Raw genomic sequence first — 16,899 nt, 5'->3', positions numbered from 1 at the left:
TCTGGACCTCCCCAGAAATGTAAAATAAATCTCAAAATGATTCATAAGTAACCACCTGCCAGAACAAGATCTGTACCTTTTTGTGTGTGTGTGTGAGACGGAGTCTCACTCTGTCTGTCGCCCAGGCTGGAGTGCAGTGGCACGATCTTGGCTCACTGCAACCTCTGCGTCCCGGGTTCAAGTGATTCTCCTGCCTCAGCCTCCCGAGTAACTGGGATTACAGGCACCTGCCACCACATTCGGCTAATTTTTTGTGTTTTTAGTAGAGATGGGGTATCACTGTGTTAGCCAGGATGGTCTCCATGTCCTGACTTCCTGATCCACCCACTATTTCGGCCTCCCAAAGTGCTGGGATTACAGGCGTGAGCCACGGTGCCTGGCCGATCTGTACCCTTTTTAAAAATTAATAGACTTAATCTTTTAGAGCAGCTTTAGGTTTACAGAAAAATTAGTTAGAAAGCACAAAGTTCCCACAAACTATTCATACTCTCCCCTAAGCACACAGTTTCCATATTATTAACATTTTGAATTAATGTGGTATATTTGTGGTATATACCACATGTGGTATATTGGTTCATCAGTTGGTACATTATTATTATCTAAAATCTATAGTTTACATTAAGGTTCATATTTTGTATTGTACATTCTATAGGCTTTAACAAATATACCAAACATGTATCCATCATTATAGTGTCATACAGAGTAGATGCACTGTGCAATAAATATCCACTGCTCTGCCATTTGTCCCTCTCTCCTGCCGCATGATTTCTTAACAAGTAGTGACCATTCTTCTGTCCTCACGGTTTTATCTTTTTCTTACATTGGTTTTACACAAATCCTTTCTCAGATTCTGCTTTGGGGATAACATAAAGTAAGTGTATGTGTTTAAAAAATATTGGAGAAGAAGATAACTAATTAGCATAATAATAAAGCATAATAAACACATCATGGAGAATAGTGTATTCATCCCCTCAATCATTTATCCTTTGCGTTACAGACAATTCAATTATACTCTTAGTTATTTCAAAATGCACAATTAAATTATTGACTATAGCCACCCTGTTTTGCTATCAAGTAAGTCTCATTTATTCTTTCTAACTATTTTTGGTACCCACTAACCATCCTCATCTCCCCCCAACTCCAACCCCCAACTACCCTTCCCAGCCTCTGATAACCATTATTCTCTTCTCCATGTCTATGATTTCATTTGTTTTTATTTTTAGATCCCATAAAAAAATGAGAACATGCAATATTTTTCAGTGCCTGTCTTATTTTACTTAACGTAATGATCTCCAGTTCCATCTATGTTGTTGTAAATGACAACAATTATGTCTTTTTTATTGGCTGAATAGTACTCGATTGTGTATATGTACCATATTATAAAATATATGGCTGATGATTGACGATATCTTCGAGTTTATATTTCCACTACTCCCTAGAGTTTCAGCTCTTTCTTTCCCCGTGTTAATAGTCTCATATTTCACGCTCGTCACTAATAGTGCAGGTCAACATGACGCCGACTAATGGAATATCACCATCATTTTATTAGTATCATCAGCCTGTCACTGCCTCTCAAGGCACAGTTGACGTTGGTTGGGGCCCAGATTTCGATTTGTTCTGTCTCCGCCATGCCCTTGCTCCCAAATTCCCACCCTTCCAGGCCTCTTTGACCTATCCCGTGATCGACAATGGATATTCTGTCTGGAGCTGCGCGCCCCGGCCTCAGCCTCCCTAGTAGCTGGGACTATAGGCACGCGCCACCGCGCCCGGCTAGCTCAGTCGGTAGAGCATGAGACTCTTAATCTCAGGGTCGTGGGTTCGGGCCCCACCTTGGGCGCCACGTGTCCCATCCCGCGGGATCGTCAAAGTAGGCCCTGGAAGAGAGGGTGGGAATTTGGAGAGCAAGAGACAGGAGAAATGGAGACAAGACAGTGTTCTGATCAAGTCTCGTTTATTACGACAATACAATGCCTTATACATTAGGAGGGGCAGGGGTCAGGCCAAGTCGGTGATGATCTCATCGCGGTGGGCGTGGCCAGGTAGGTTTCGGTTTCTCTGGTCGGACGTCATGTTGCGCCTGCGCTGTTAGGTAGTGATTTTCGCGGGCGTGGGGAAAAGTGGGTGAAGAAAAAGCAGGAAGAGCGCCATCTTTTATGGGATATTAATACAGGGAAGAAAGTAAATCTAGAGAGGAGATATGAGGTGGAAATGTATAGAGCTCAGGCATTAATCGTCAATCATTATTCGCTATGGCCGGGGCGCGCAGCTCCGGACAATCCATTACTCTGTTGATGGCCTATTAGGTTGTTTCCAAATGTTGGCTAATGAGAACACTGCTGCGACAAACATGGGAGAACAGATATCTCTTCCACGTAGTCATTTCCTTTCTTCTGGGTACATGAGTAGCAGTGCGATTACTCTATCATATAATAACTGTATTTGTAGTTTATAGGGAATCTCCAAACTGTTCTCCACCGTGGTTGTACTCATGTACATCCCCACCAAAGGTGTACACATAGTCCCTTTTCTCCACGTTCTCTTCAGCATTTGTTATTGCCTGTCTTTCGGAAATTAAGCCATTTTATTGGCTTTATTGGGGTGAGATGATAGGTCATTGTAGTTTTGATTTGCATTTCTCTGATGAGTAGTGATGTTGAGCACCTTTTCGTATACCTGTTTGCTATTTGCATGCCTTCTTTTAGGAAATACCTATTCAAATCTTGTTCCCAATTTTTTCAAATAATTTCTTATTCACATCTTTGCCCAAAAGCTAATAATTGGATTGTTAGTTTTTTGTATGGGATTATTTGAGTTCTTTATATATTCTAGTTATTAATCCCTTGTGCAAAGACTCCGAATAACCAAAGCTATCCTAAATAGAAAGAAGAAAACTCTTCTTAATGGTTTTTAAAAGAACCTCCAAACTGTTCTCCATAGTGGTTGTAGTAATTTGCCTTCCCATCAACAGTGTATGAGGATTCCCTTTTCTCCACATCCTCTCCAGCATTTGCTATTGCCTGTCTTTTGGAAATAAGTCATTATACTTGGGGTAAGATGATACCTCATTGTAGTTCTGATTTGCATTTCTCTGATGGTCATTTATCTGATGATGATAACTACCCTTGTCACAAATATAGTTAGCAAATATTTTCTCCCATTCTTCATTAAGTCCCAGGGGATCTTCAGTCAGCTTGTGGTGAATGCTACCTGGCCTGGGACTCACCCTTCAGAGCAATGGGCTCCCATCCCGCACAGTACAGGTCTACAAAGGCCATCCAAAAATCAAGTCCTGGAATCAGGGACACCAAGTGTCTGCTCGGTGCTCTAACCACTCCCACCCCCATGGCCAAGCTGGTATCTAAAACCACCAAGCCTCAGAATTTCACCTAAGGTCCTCAGCGTAGTACCTGGCACTGGTTATTCAGGGACTGAGGGCTCTTCAGTTAGCAGGTGGTCCTGCTAGGACTAATTTCTTCCCTCACTGGTTATTCAGGGACTGAGGGCTCTTCAGTTAGCAGGTGGTCCTGCCAGGACTAATTTCTTCCCTCAAGGAAGTGGGTTCCCTTCTAGCCCAGGGAGTGTCTACATATGTCTGTGAGCTACAGTCTGGAAAGGTGGCATTATGACTCTGACCTGTGCCCTATCCTGCTGCGACTTAGCTGGTATCCAAGATGCAAAACAAAGTCCTCCTCACTCTTGCACAAGCAGAAGGAAGGGATCTCTTTTGGAACTGCAAGCTGTGCAATCTAGGGTTAGGGGAAGGGTGATACCATCACTCCCTTAGCCACCCCAGTTGGTGTCTCAGTAGGTCAGGTGTCCCCACAGTCCACTGTCTCCCAACCTCGTTCAATAGTAAACACTAGGACTCCCCTAGGATTTGCATTCCTTGTGGCCTAGACCGTCTTTCAAGTTTATTTAGAGCCCCAGCATACTTTACCATACTTTACCCAGTGGTGAGGGTTGCCGCAACTCCAGTTCCGACCTCCGGAATCGGCAGTTCCCCGCTGGCCAGGGCTGGTCTAAACCCTCCTTCTGTAGGTGAGTGTCGGCTGGGTTTGGTCCAGTTTTCCTTTCTACTCTAACGGGATAACACTGAGTTCAATGCCTCACAATTACTGAGCTCTCCCTTCCCCAGCAACAGAAATACTCTCCTCACCGTGCCTCTCCTTCCAGGGACGGGGGGAGGGTGGTGTTGGTAATTCAAGAGTGTTTTATTCTACGTCTTCAGTGCATCTTTCAGCAATACAAAGTTAAAGCCAGGTACTATTTGTGCTCACCCAATTTTTGGTCCTTATGAATATAATTTTCTTGTGTGTAGATAGCTGTTAAATTGGTATCCTCGTTGGGGAGGGGTATGATTCGTAGAGCCTTCTATTTTACCATCTTGCTTCGCTCTTCCCTACCTAATTACTGTTAAATAGCAAATCTAACACACACCTTTACTCAGTTTTCTTTCCAATGATCCCCGAAAATGATTTGTATACATGTCAAATAAGAAAGAAGACAATGTCAACATTTTAGAAACCATAAAACAGCAGGGACAGAGATAACTGACTTAGCAGTGGGGAAGCAGAAAAGTAACTTCATTTGCAACACATGGCATCGAATATCACCTGAAAGAATATCTGAGAGATTTCCTGAAATTATTCTCTAAAGACTGTAAAACAAAAATCTCTAGATTGGGGCACAGCAGGTATAGTGGAAAGCAGGAGTATAGTACTAAAACCGGGCAGCTGAGTGAAAAGTAATATATCAATATTGGGAAATCCAGAATTTTTCTTTACTGGGCTTTTAGAATGCAGGTAAGCATGCTTACATTCCCTAGATAAAATACTGAAAGATAGCGTAAGTGGGAGAAAATATTCAACAGATAGGTTTGAAGAAAATCTTGACAGAATCTCTCAGGATAGTAGACAAAGCGGCAAAGAGATGGGAAATAAGAGAAATGATGAGAACATTGGAAGTTTAGGAGAGGCAATATCTAATTAATTGTTCAGCAAGTGATATGGTTTGGCTGTGTCCCCACCCAAATGTCATCTTGAATTGTAGTTCCCATAATCCCCACATGTCATGGAAGGTACCCAATGGAAGGTAATTGAATCATGGGGTGGTTACCTTCTTTCTGTTCTCATGACAGTGAGTGCTCACAAGATCCAATGGTTTTATAAAGGGCTTTTCCCCCTTGGCTCGGCACTTATCCTTCCTGCTGCCATGCAAAGGACATGTTTGCTTCCCTTCCTGCCATGATTGTAAATTTCCTGAGGCCTCCCCAGCCATGCTGAATTGTAAGTCAACTAAACCTCTTTATAAATTACCCAGTCTGGGGTATGTCTTTATTAGTAGCGTGAAAATGGGCTAATACAGTAAGTCTCATGGACAAGTTGATATCATTGGAACAGAGGTATATTCCCCAAATGAAATCGTCTTAAATCACATACAAGTGGGTGAAGATATAAAATTATTCTATAAGAAGGGGCAAATAATTGGGAATAATAACATATCTCACATATTACAAATCAGAAGTTTTGGAATATAGTTAAAGGGATCTTAAAGAGGAAAACAGAAGATCTGTCTTCTTCTTTAGAAAGAAGACAGATTAAGAACAAGTAAACTCTACAGGCAAGCAAAAGAGCAGAAGGATAAACTCAAGGAAAGATAAATCAAACATAAAGGAAAAATAAAGAGAATCAATAAAACCAAATTGTGATACTTTAAAGAACAATTAATTAGTCAAACCTTTGTCAGTACAAAGTTGGGGGAGAGGGGAGCAGCAGGAGGAAGGATTAAAAACAAGTGTTGTTGAAAAAGCTGAATATAACTATAACTACAATCCAGATTTTACAAATAATGGAACTATAAATAACTTAATGCCAATAAATTTGACAGGTACATAAAACATAATTTTGAAAGAAAAGACTTTCAAAGCCAAAATTTAAAAGTTCTGGAGAAATATAAGCAAAACTAGTAGTTATGGAAAGTGATGATGGGGAAAATGATTCTCATTTTATGATTATATAAACTTTTCTGTAAGTGTAAATATCTTATTTTTATTACTTGAATAAAGCTATATGTTAATGTTAGGCAAATCTTATAGAATAAGTCAAAAGTAGAAGATGTAAGAGTTGGAAGAGAATTTAAACATCTTGATATCTAATACCATATTTTTATAGGTAAAAACTGTACTCAAAATGGTTAATGGCTTGATTAAATTCATAAATCTAGTTAAAATCAAAGGCAAAATTGCAACAGTATTCTGTCACCTCCCATTCCTATAATCTTTCCGCTGTTTCATGATGCTTCATCCTTTAATTTTGACAGAATTTCACTTAAACCATTTGACCAGATTTGGAAAAGGGGAAGTAAAATTACCTACCCGTTCACAGAGTTGATGATCTCTTACCACACATCACATGACTCAGAGTAAAATTGATGGTTGCTTCTCAGTATTACCAGACTGTGGCATAATCACTTGGACATCATGAGATATGAATGCTACATATGAAAACTAAAGAGAAACACTTCCTTTGAAACCTTGTAAGGTTTTCTTAATAGCATACTTATTCAACAACAGAACAATCATTTGCCACTCACTTTGATAGATGCCCCCTCCCAAATTTACCACATAAATTTGCTAAGATAATTTGCTCACCTGATATTTGCATGATTATCTAAACATTAAAATGAGAATGTATGTTCTAATTCATATATCACCCTACAGAAATAAAGCCATTTTCTTCTTGCCACACCATGCCCCAGTTATCTGATAGAAGTATGACAGCAATTTGCATGCATAATGAATTAAAACTGAACCTCAATGGCAGGCCACCTTAAAATGTGTCACTTTTATGACCTCACCACAGGGAACACCTATCCAGTATCTCTTCATATTGACTCCTTCACCCGATTAAAGAGGTAATATCAGCACTTCACCGCATCTATTTAATCAGTATATCCATAGCCTAGATACTCACTCATTATGTGGAACCAAGGTTGAGATCTACTTTTCTGGGCACCTTTTCTTTTGCCTTTGCTTTTGTTGACAGAATTATTAGAGCTCAATGTGACTAAAAGATGGTAACATTCCTGACTTCTTTCTTTCCCTTCATTTACTCTGTATTGAAGACAGGCATGAAGAAAAAAACAATAACCTTTGGTCTATCTCTCTTTTGCTTTTGAATCTAGAAGAAAAGGAGGTACTAATTAATAGGATCCTCTAATTTCCAAAAATCTAACCTGTGACCTTTGTCTATCTCATATCAATTATGTTGGCCATTTGAGTGGAACATTCTGATTTCCACATCCTAGCTGATGTTTCTATCCTGGGAATATGCTTCATATATAAAGCACACGGAACAGGTTCTCCTCGTCAAAGAGAGATTTGCTACCAGAAGAAATAGAAAGTTATTCTGGCCAGGCAGGGTGGCTCACACCTGTAATTCTAGCACTTTGGGTGGCTAAGGCGGGCAGATCACTTGAGCTCAGGAGTTCAAGACTAGCTTGGGAAACATGGTAAAATCCTGTAGCTACAAAAATTACAAAGAAAATTTAAAAGTAATAGCCAGGAGTGGTGGTGTGTACCTGTAGTCCCAGCTACTTGGGAAGCTGAAGTGGGAGGATGGCTTGAGTCTGGAAGGCAGAGATTGCAGGGGGCAGAGATGCTGCCGTTCCACTCCAGCCTGAGTGACAGAGCAAGACCTCTGTCTAAAAAATAAAAAAAGACAGAAATCTACTCTGAAAATGCTAAATATTTTGAGCATTCTAAATCAATAGACTTCCATTATGATTTCCAATTACTTGTGTGCATGTTTAAGTTATTGCTAGCCATGCTGATATAGGAATGAGTTTCAGAAATTCTACTACTACTCAGTGTGCTGACTCACCCAACTGCATGAGACAAATACAAAATGAGATGTGCAATATGAGCAAGTATTAAGGCTCTCAGCATTGAAAATATCTAGATAATGGAAAATAAATTTGGTAAAGTATTACTTTTTCCCCTATTATCTCTATAGCAAACAATTGTTGCCAATAAACAATTATTTTATAGTAAAAAAAGAATTACTGCCATGTGAAAAGTTCCAGCTGAAGTGCAAACTATTCAGCCAAAATATTTTAAAAATAGTATATTACAGATGTATGCCAGGTTGTAAATTAATAAATATAGTATTTTTATTTAGATTTTGTGATTTTTGTGGTATACGACAGCTACTTAAAGTTTATAATTTGTAGGGGTTTATTTTCTCCTTCTAAGTAAATATTCACTTCTTCACTTAATTAGAAGTCACTACTTCGTACTCTTGGGTGTTCTATTCAGGTCTCTTAAAACCAGATCTGTTCCCACTGCCTAATCAGAAGGATGACAGGAGGACTCTTTTTTAATGTTTGTTTGATTGATTGATTGATTTAATTTCAACATGAAAGATTATTCTACGAGAACAGTGATTTTTCAACGAAGGGTAAATTTGCTCTCCAGAAGACATCTGGAAATGTTTGGAGACATTTTGTTTATCACAACCGAGTGGTACTCCGTGTGCTACTATAACAAAGGTGTAGAAGCCACAGATGTCACTAAACATGCTACAATGAAGAGAAGAGCCCCACACAGCAAATAATAATTCATCCCCGATTGTCAAGAGTGTTGAGGTTTGCGAAGCCCTGCTTTAGAGCAAATAATTTTAGCAAGCCAGATTTAGTCAGGCTTGATCTCAGGACCTAACAATATCAATGCGTGAATTAAATGAAGATCTATCAGCATTGGTGTTTTTTCTTTTAAAGACTGTGCTAAAGTATGATTGAATTTTCTCCAAGGAAAATTTTCAGTACAATAGCATAATTGAGGGAAGGGAATATCTTCAAAGGCGATACTCATTTTGGCCTGTATATGCCAGCATGTTTTGTCAATCTTGTCATGTTACTTCAAAATGATAACTAATCTAATTGGTCCTGAATAAATTTTGTTTTTTGTATTTGAATATGATTGTTTCTGACAGTCTTGGAGCCTGCTTTCACCAAAGAGCTCACCCTGCTAGTATCCGTGGGTGTTGGCAAGCCATCAAATTTACCCGTCATGCCCTGACCTACTGAACTCCTCCAAGAATATTTTGCCTTACTGAGAATAGACTGTTCTCTCAGCCGACATAAGTGTTCTACTCTCTACAGCTAGGAAATTAATGGAGTTTTTTGTTGTTGTTGTTGTTTGTTTTGTTTTTACAGATTTTCTCTTTATGCAAATAGGAGAGCAAGTTAAGAGGACAACAGAAAAAGTGTTGAGAATACTGGATCTCAATAAGGCCAATAGTTTAGGTGTTAATGATTTATACCTACTGCAGTGATTACCTCGATGCCAATAAAGTCATTTGTTAGTTTGTACATCTGCTGGCTTTTCCCCTGTGCCACCATTGCTCACTAAAAACAGTTGTACAATTGGAATTGACCCGGTCTATAACTGAGTCAAGACAATTTAAGTCAGTAAGGATTTTATGATAGTTCTTTCCAACAGGATGTAGAAATATAGAAATAGAAGTCTTCTACCGTAGATTTCAGGGTTAAATCACTTTTATAAGGAAAAACATCAGGTATTTCCATATGACAAAGAAGAAGATTCTTAATTCAATCTATGCCAATGTTGGTCTTCCTGGAAACTCCTTCTTTCCAGATCTCTGCTCCCTGAACATCTGAGGGCTACAGCCATGTATAACTTTTTGATAAAGCAGTGATGGAGTCTCTACTGCTATATTAAGTGAGTTGTTCTTTATTTTTAGTCTTTCATTCCTTTTTTATTGTCTCTAGCAAACTATGGAGACCAACAGCCATCTGAACACTTGATACCATGCTCCATTCACTCTGATCTCATTATCTCTTACTTTTGAGCCTTAATTCAGAAAAATAAATTTATGTTCTCTGCTCCCTATTTTTCAGTTTCAGCTATCTCTGCCTCCCCAATTCTGGCCTACTATCAATTTTAAACAAAGTAAATACGACTCACACACACATACACACACACAAATATACCATGGTTGACCAACAGTCTTTCTTAGCCTGAGATACAGAAGTTTCCCTAAACCTGGACTTTTAATGTTAACACTAGAAAAGTCCCAAGGAACCTAAGACATAGTGGTCTTCATATATAAATTTTCAACAAACCTTGTATAACCATGTTTTATGATGATTTTAAACTTAATGATTTATGTATAACTTAATCATAACTGAGCACTGACTCTGTCATTTATAAACTGTATTATATACTGGAAGGTTTGGGATGAAGTATGAACAAATAAGATTCTATCCTCAAAGTTCTAGAAAAAGTACACTTATATCTATAGCTCATGGTCTAGGTAAAATATATGATACTTTATATTTTAAAATATTTAAATATTCTAAAGATTTATCAGATGAAACATTATACGTGGTTGCAGAAATTCATAGAAAATATCATGAGCATCTAACAGATAACCGAGCTTTACATGCAAGTAGGAAGGAAGGGTTTATGAAATCTGGAAGAGATGTCTGGAAGACAGCTGCAAATATGAAGGAAATAGATATCATTATATTGTACATATACAGCTGATATCTCAGGCAGAGGCTACTGCTAAACAAAGAAAGAAAAAAAGTAAAGGTTAAGAAAAGAACCTTTGGAGCGCTGCTGAGTTTTAGATGGAAAGAGATGAAGAAAATACTAGAAGACAAGACAAAGAGAAAAAAGCCAGAGCTATGTAGAGGTAACTCAAGAGAGCAATGTTACAAAGGTCAAAGGTTGATGTCCACCTAAAATGGGCACATTACAGAGACAGAAACTCAAGAAATGTTGGGTTTCTGAAGAATGAGGACATTCAACTGGAATTGATAATAAAGAATTATATACGTCTGCATATAAAGGCTTCCCTCATTTTACATTGATAATTTACTTCTCAAAATCAGAAGTTCTCTGTGAAGGCACTAAACAGGAACTTCTATCCCATAATTTTAAATATGAAAGAACATAATGTTTAAACAATAAACAAAAACTTAACAAGTTCTTAAAATGTAACTAAAACACAGTAAAACACACACATGTGTGTATGCATATGTGTGTGTATTGGATACAAAATATAGCATATTATATTGGAAATATTTTATCTTAATCACTGAACAGTTAGTACGATTGTTAACATACATAACATTTTGTATACGTATAGTTTCTACATTGTTATCAATGTTGCATTTCTGCTGTGACATGCTAAATAACAAATAACACAAATGTGAGAAATGTGTTAGGATAAACAAAAGTAAAACTTTAATTTGGCAGCTTTTCAGTGCAGTTGTCCTCCATCACAAACTGCAGCCTCCACACATGCCACAGCAGCATGGGAAAGTAGGTAGGCGACACAAACAATTCACTGTCAATCAAATCCTATTGTCTCAAATGAGTCACAAGGCCTGCCAAACTGCAAGACAGCTAGGATACCTGGGGAAGCAAATGATTGTATTTTGTTAGTAAATGTTCCTTTGCAGAACCAGTATGTGCACTTACACATTTTTCCCATAGATTTATGAGAGTGTGAACCAAATTGAAGATTTATTTAAGAAAAGTAACTTTATATTTATATATTTCTATATCCTTTTGAAAAAAGTTTTCTTCCCAGCTTTTATTTTAGGTTAAAGTGGTACATGTGCAGGTTTGTTACATGAGTAAATTGTGTGTCATGGGGGGTTTGGCATACAGATTGTTTTGCCACCCAGTTAGTAAACCTAGTACCTGATAGGTTGTTTTTCAATCCTCACTCTCCTCCCACCCTCTACCCTCAATTAGGCCCCACTATTATTGTTCTCTCCCTTGTGTTCATGTATATTTAATGTTTAGCTTCCACTTATAAGTGAGAACATGTAGTATTTGGTTTTCTGTTCCTGCATTAATTCGCTTAGGATAATGGCCTCCAGCAACATCCATGTTGCTACAAAGAGCATAATCTCATTATTTTATAGCTGCAGAGTATATAATGTATGTACCACATAATATATAATGTATGTACCACCTTTTCTTTATCCAGTCCCCCATTGATGGGCATCTAGATTAATTCAATTTCTTTGCTATTGTTAACACTCCTGTGATAAACATACATTTGCATGTGTCTTTATGGGAGAACAATTTTGATTCCTTTGGGTATATACCCAATAATTGGATTTCTGGGTTGAATAGTAGTTGTGTATTAAGTTCATTAAGAAATCACCAAACTGCTTTCCACAGTGGTTTAACTAATTTACATTCCCACCAGCAGTGTATAAGCATTCCATTTTTCTCTGCAACCTCGCCAGCATCTGTTATTTTTTTTTGAATTTTTAATAATAACTATTCTGACTGTTGTGAGATGGTATTTCATTGTGGTCTTGATTTGCATTTCCCTAACGATCAGTGATATTGAACATTTTTTAATATGCTTCTGGCCACATGTATATCTTTTTTTGAGAAGTGTCCATTCACATCCTTTGCCAATTTTTTAATGGGGTGATTTGATTTTTCACTCATTGATTTTATTTCTTTATGGATTCTGGATATTAGACATAGTTTGTATATATTTTCTCCCATTCTGTAGATTGTCTGCCTACTATCTTCACAATTTCTTCCCCAGTGCATTTAGTTTTCACTTGTTAATTTTTGTTTTTGTTGCAATTGCTTTTGGAATCTTTGTCTTGAATTGCTTGCCTGGGCCAATGTCCAGAGTGGTATTTCCTAGATATGCTTCACTAGTTTTTATAGTTTTAGGCTTAACATTTAAGTCTTTAATCCATCTTGAGTTGATTTTTGTATATGGAGAAAGATGTGGGTCCAATTTTAATCTTCTGTATATGATTAACCAGTTATCCCAGCAGCATATATTGAACAGAGAGTCTTTTTCCTATTGCTTGTTTTTGTCATCTTTTTTAAAGATCACATGGTTATAGGTGTGTCACCTTACTTCTGGGTTCTCTAACCTATTCACTGGTCTATGTGTTTGCTTTTGGACCAGTACAATGTTGTTTTGGTTACTGTAGCCTTGTACTACAGTTTGAAGTTGGATTGTGTGATGCCTCCAGCTTTGTTCTTTTTGCTTAGAGTTGCTCTGCTATTCAGACTCGTTTTTGGTTCCAAACGAATTTTACATTTCTTTTTTCTAATTCTGTGAAAAATGTCATTGCTAGTTTGATACAAATAGCATTGAATTTGTAAATAGCTTTGGGCAGTGTAGTATTTTAATAATACTGATTTTTCCTATCCATGAACATGGAATGCTTTTCCATTTGTTTGTGTCATCTCTGATTTCTTTTAGCAGTGTTTTGTAATTCTTGTTGTAGAGATCTTTCACCTCCTAAGTTAGCTGTATTTCTAGGTACTTTATTCTTTTTTGTAGCTATTGTGAATGAAATTGCATTATTATTATTATTATTATTGCTTTTTTTTCCCCACAAGTTCTCTCTCTTTCACTCAGGCTGAGTGCAATAGCATGATTATAGCTCACTGCAGGCAATCCTCCCACTTCAGGGTCCCAAGTCTCTCAAGTAGCTGGGACTACAGTTATACACCACCATGTCCAGCTAATGTTTAATTTCTTTCATATTCTCAGTGAGATGGAGTCTCACTATGTTGCCTAGGCTGGTCTCACACTTCTGGATACATGCAGTCCTCCGACTTTGGCCTCCCAAAGTGCTGGGATTACAGACATGAGACACCATGACCATCAGGGTTGCATTTTTAATTTGGATTTTAGCTTGGATGTTACTGATGCATTGAAATGTTACTGATTATTGTAAATTGACTTTGCATTCTGAAACTTTGCTGAAGTTGTTTATCTGATCTAAAAACTTTTGGGCAGAGACTATGAGGTTTTCTAAGTATAGTATCATATCATCTATAAAGAGATATCGTTTGACTTCCTCTCTATTTGGATGCCCTCTATTTATTTACCTTTCCTTATTGCTCTGGCTAGGACTTCCATTACTACGTTAAATAGGAGTGGTGAGAGAAGGCATCTTGTATTGTTCTGCTTCTAAAGAAGAATACATCCAGTTTTTGCCCATTCAGTATGATGTTGGCTGTGGGTTTGTTACAGATGGCTCTTATTATTTTAAGTTATCTACCTTCAGTGCCTAGTTTCTTAAGAGATTTCAACAGGAATGGGTGTTGAATTTTATCAAAGCCTTTTCTGTGTCTGTTCAGATGGTCATGTGGTTTTTGTTTAGTTCTCTTCATGTAATGAATCATATAGATTGATTGTCATATATCGAACCAAACTTGCACCAAAGGATAAAGCATACTTGATGATGCTGGGTTAGCTTTTTCATGTGCTGCTAAATTTGTTTTGCTGGTATTTTGCTGAGGATTTTTGCATCTATGTTCATCATGAATATTGGTCTTGAGTTTTTCTCTTTTTTTCCTTATTTATTTCTGTAGTTTATTGGGGAACAGATGTTGTTTGGTTACATGACTAAGTTCTTTAGTGGTGATTTGTGAGATTTTGGTGCACCCATCATCTGAACAGTATACACTGTACCCTATTTGTAGTATTTAATCCCTCACCCCCTTCCCACACTTTCCCCATGAAGTCTCCAAAGTCCGTTGTGTCATTCTTATGCCTTTGTCTCTTCATAGCTTAGTTCCCACTTATAAACGAGAACATATAATGTTTGTTTTTCCATTCCTGAATTACTGCACTTAGAATAATAATCTCCAACGTCATCCAGGTGGCTACAAATGCCATTAATTCATTACTTTATATGGCTGAGTAGTAGTCCATCATATGTATATGTATATTAAATATACATATATGTGCTATATATATATAATTTCACAGTTTCTTTATCCACTCATTGATTGATGAGCATTTGTGTTGGTTCCCTGTTTTTGTAATTGCAAATTGTGCTGCTTTAAACATGCATGTGCAAGTATCTTTTCCATATAATGACTTCTTTTTCTCTGGGTAGATAGCCAGTAGTGAAATTGCTGGAGAAATGGTAGTTCTTTTTTTAGTTCTTTAAAGAATCTCCACACTGTTTGCCATAGTGGTTGTAGTAGTTGACGTTCCGACCAGCAGTGTAGAAGTGTTCCCTGTTTACCACATCCACACCAACATATACTGTTTTTAATTTTTTGATTATAGCCATTCTTGCAGGAGTAAGGTGGTATCTCATTGTGGTTTTGATTTGTATTTCCCTGATAATTAGTGATGTTGAACATTTTCTCATATGTTTTATTGGCCATTTGTAGAGCTTCTTTTGAGAATTGTCTATTCATGTACTTAGCCCCCTTTTTGATGTGATTGTTTGTTTTTATTTTGTTGATTTGTTTGAGTTTATTGTAGATTATGGATAGTAGTCCTCTGTTGGGTAGACTATTCTGTAGATATCTGTTAGATCTGTCAGGTCAAGTGTCACATTGAGGTCCCAGATATCTTTGTTAGTGTTCTACCTTGATGATCTGTCTAATACTGTAAGTGGGGTATTGAGGCCTCCTACTATTCTTGTGTGGTTATCTAAGTCTCTTCATAGGTCTCTAAAAACTTGTTTTATGAATCTGGGTGCTGCAGTGTTGAGTGCATACGTATTTAGGATAGGTAAGTCTTCTGTTGAACTGAACCCTACATCATTATGTAATGTCCTTCTTTATTATTTTTGATCATTGTTGGTTTATAGTTGGTTTTGTCTAAGAACATTGACTCCTGCTTCTTTTTGTTTTCTGTTTGCTTGGTAGATCTTTCTCCATCCCTTTACTTTGAACCTATGGGTGTCCTTGCATGTGAGATATATCTCTTGAAGACAGCATACAGTTGGGTCTTGCTTCTTCATTCAACTTGCCAGTCTGTGCCTATTATGTAGGGCATTTAACTTATTCATGTTCAAGGTTAACATCAGTAAGTGCAGATTTGATCCTGTCATCATGTTGTTAGGTGGGTGCTATGTAGACTTGGTTTGTGTACTTTTTAGTGGTAGTGGTCTGTTGTCTTGAATATATTTTTGTAATGGTCAGCAGCAGTCTTTAATTTGCAAGTTTAGCTCTCCCTCAATTATCTCTTGTCAGACAGGCCTGGGGGCAATAAATTATCTTAGCATTTGCTTGTCTACAAAAGATTTTATTTCTCCTTCGCTTATGTAGCTTAGTTTGAAGGATATGAAATTTTTGGTTGTAATTCCTTTTCTTTAAGGACACTGAATGTAAGCCCCCAATCTCTTCTGGCTTGTAAGATTTCTGTTGAAAGGTCCACTATTAGCCTGGTGGGTTCAATTTATAAGTGACCTGCCCCTTCACTCTAGCTGCATTTAATATTTTTTTCTTTCATTTCAACCTTGGAGAATCTGATGACAATGTGTCTTGGAAATAGTCACATTGTATAGTGTCTAACAGGGGTTCTCTGAATTTTCTCAATTTGTATGTCAGCCTCTCAAGTGAGATTGGGGAAATCTTCATGAACAATATTCTCAAATATGTTTCCAAATTTCTTGCTCTCTCTCCCACTTAAGCACCCAGCAGATGGTGCTTAATCATAATCACAGATGAGTAGGCTCTTGCTCAGCATCGCAGATCCTTTGTATTTACTTGCATTTGCAGCCGTGCTACCTGTCAGTTTTTTTAGGGTGTGAGCTCCTCTGCCACTTGAGTACTGGCTGCAGATAATGGATTTATCCTTTAATTTGCTAAACAACCATATGTGTTTTTTTACTTTAAATAAATCAATAGAATTAATCCAAAAACCAAGAATATAAATATCATTTGTTGCATTTTCTTTAAACATCAATATTTTCCATTATAAATATTTTATTAATGAGTTTTCAGAGTAGAACTAAAAACAGTAAGATTATAAACTTGAAAGCAGGGAAAAATAATTATTTGAGAAATAAACAAATGTGATTAATATAAATTATAAGTTTACAAATTTTAACAGTGAGCTAAAA

The 16,899-nt window shown here is 37.3% G+C and overlaps 1 non-coding gene across 1 annotated transcript; it reads left to right on the top strand.

The window, feature by feature from the left end:
- Positions 1-1,764: 1,764 nt before the first annotated feature.
- On the top strand, positions 1,765-1,837 carry TRNAK-CUU. Its single transcript has one exon. It is a non-coding gene; the product is annotated as a tRNA-Lys (tRNA).
- Positions 1,838-16,899: the final 15,062 nt, after the last annotated feature.

The sequence above is a fragment of the Papio anubis genome, unplaced genomic scaffold (genome assembly GCF_008728515.1).
Source record: "Papio anubis isolate 15944 unplaced genomic scaffold, Panubis1.0 scaffold153, whole genome shotgun sequence".
Taxonomy (NCBI): Eukaryota; Metazoa; Chordata; class Mammalia; order Primates; family Cercopithecidae; genus Papio; species Papio anubis.
The sequence above is the reverse complement of the archived record's forward strand: the minus strand, read 5'-3'. Positions and strand labels throughout refer to the sequence as shown.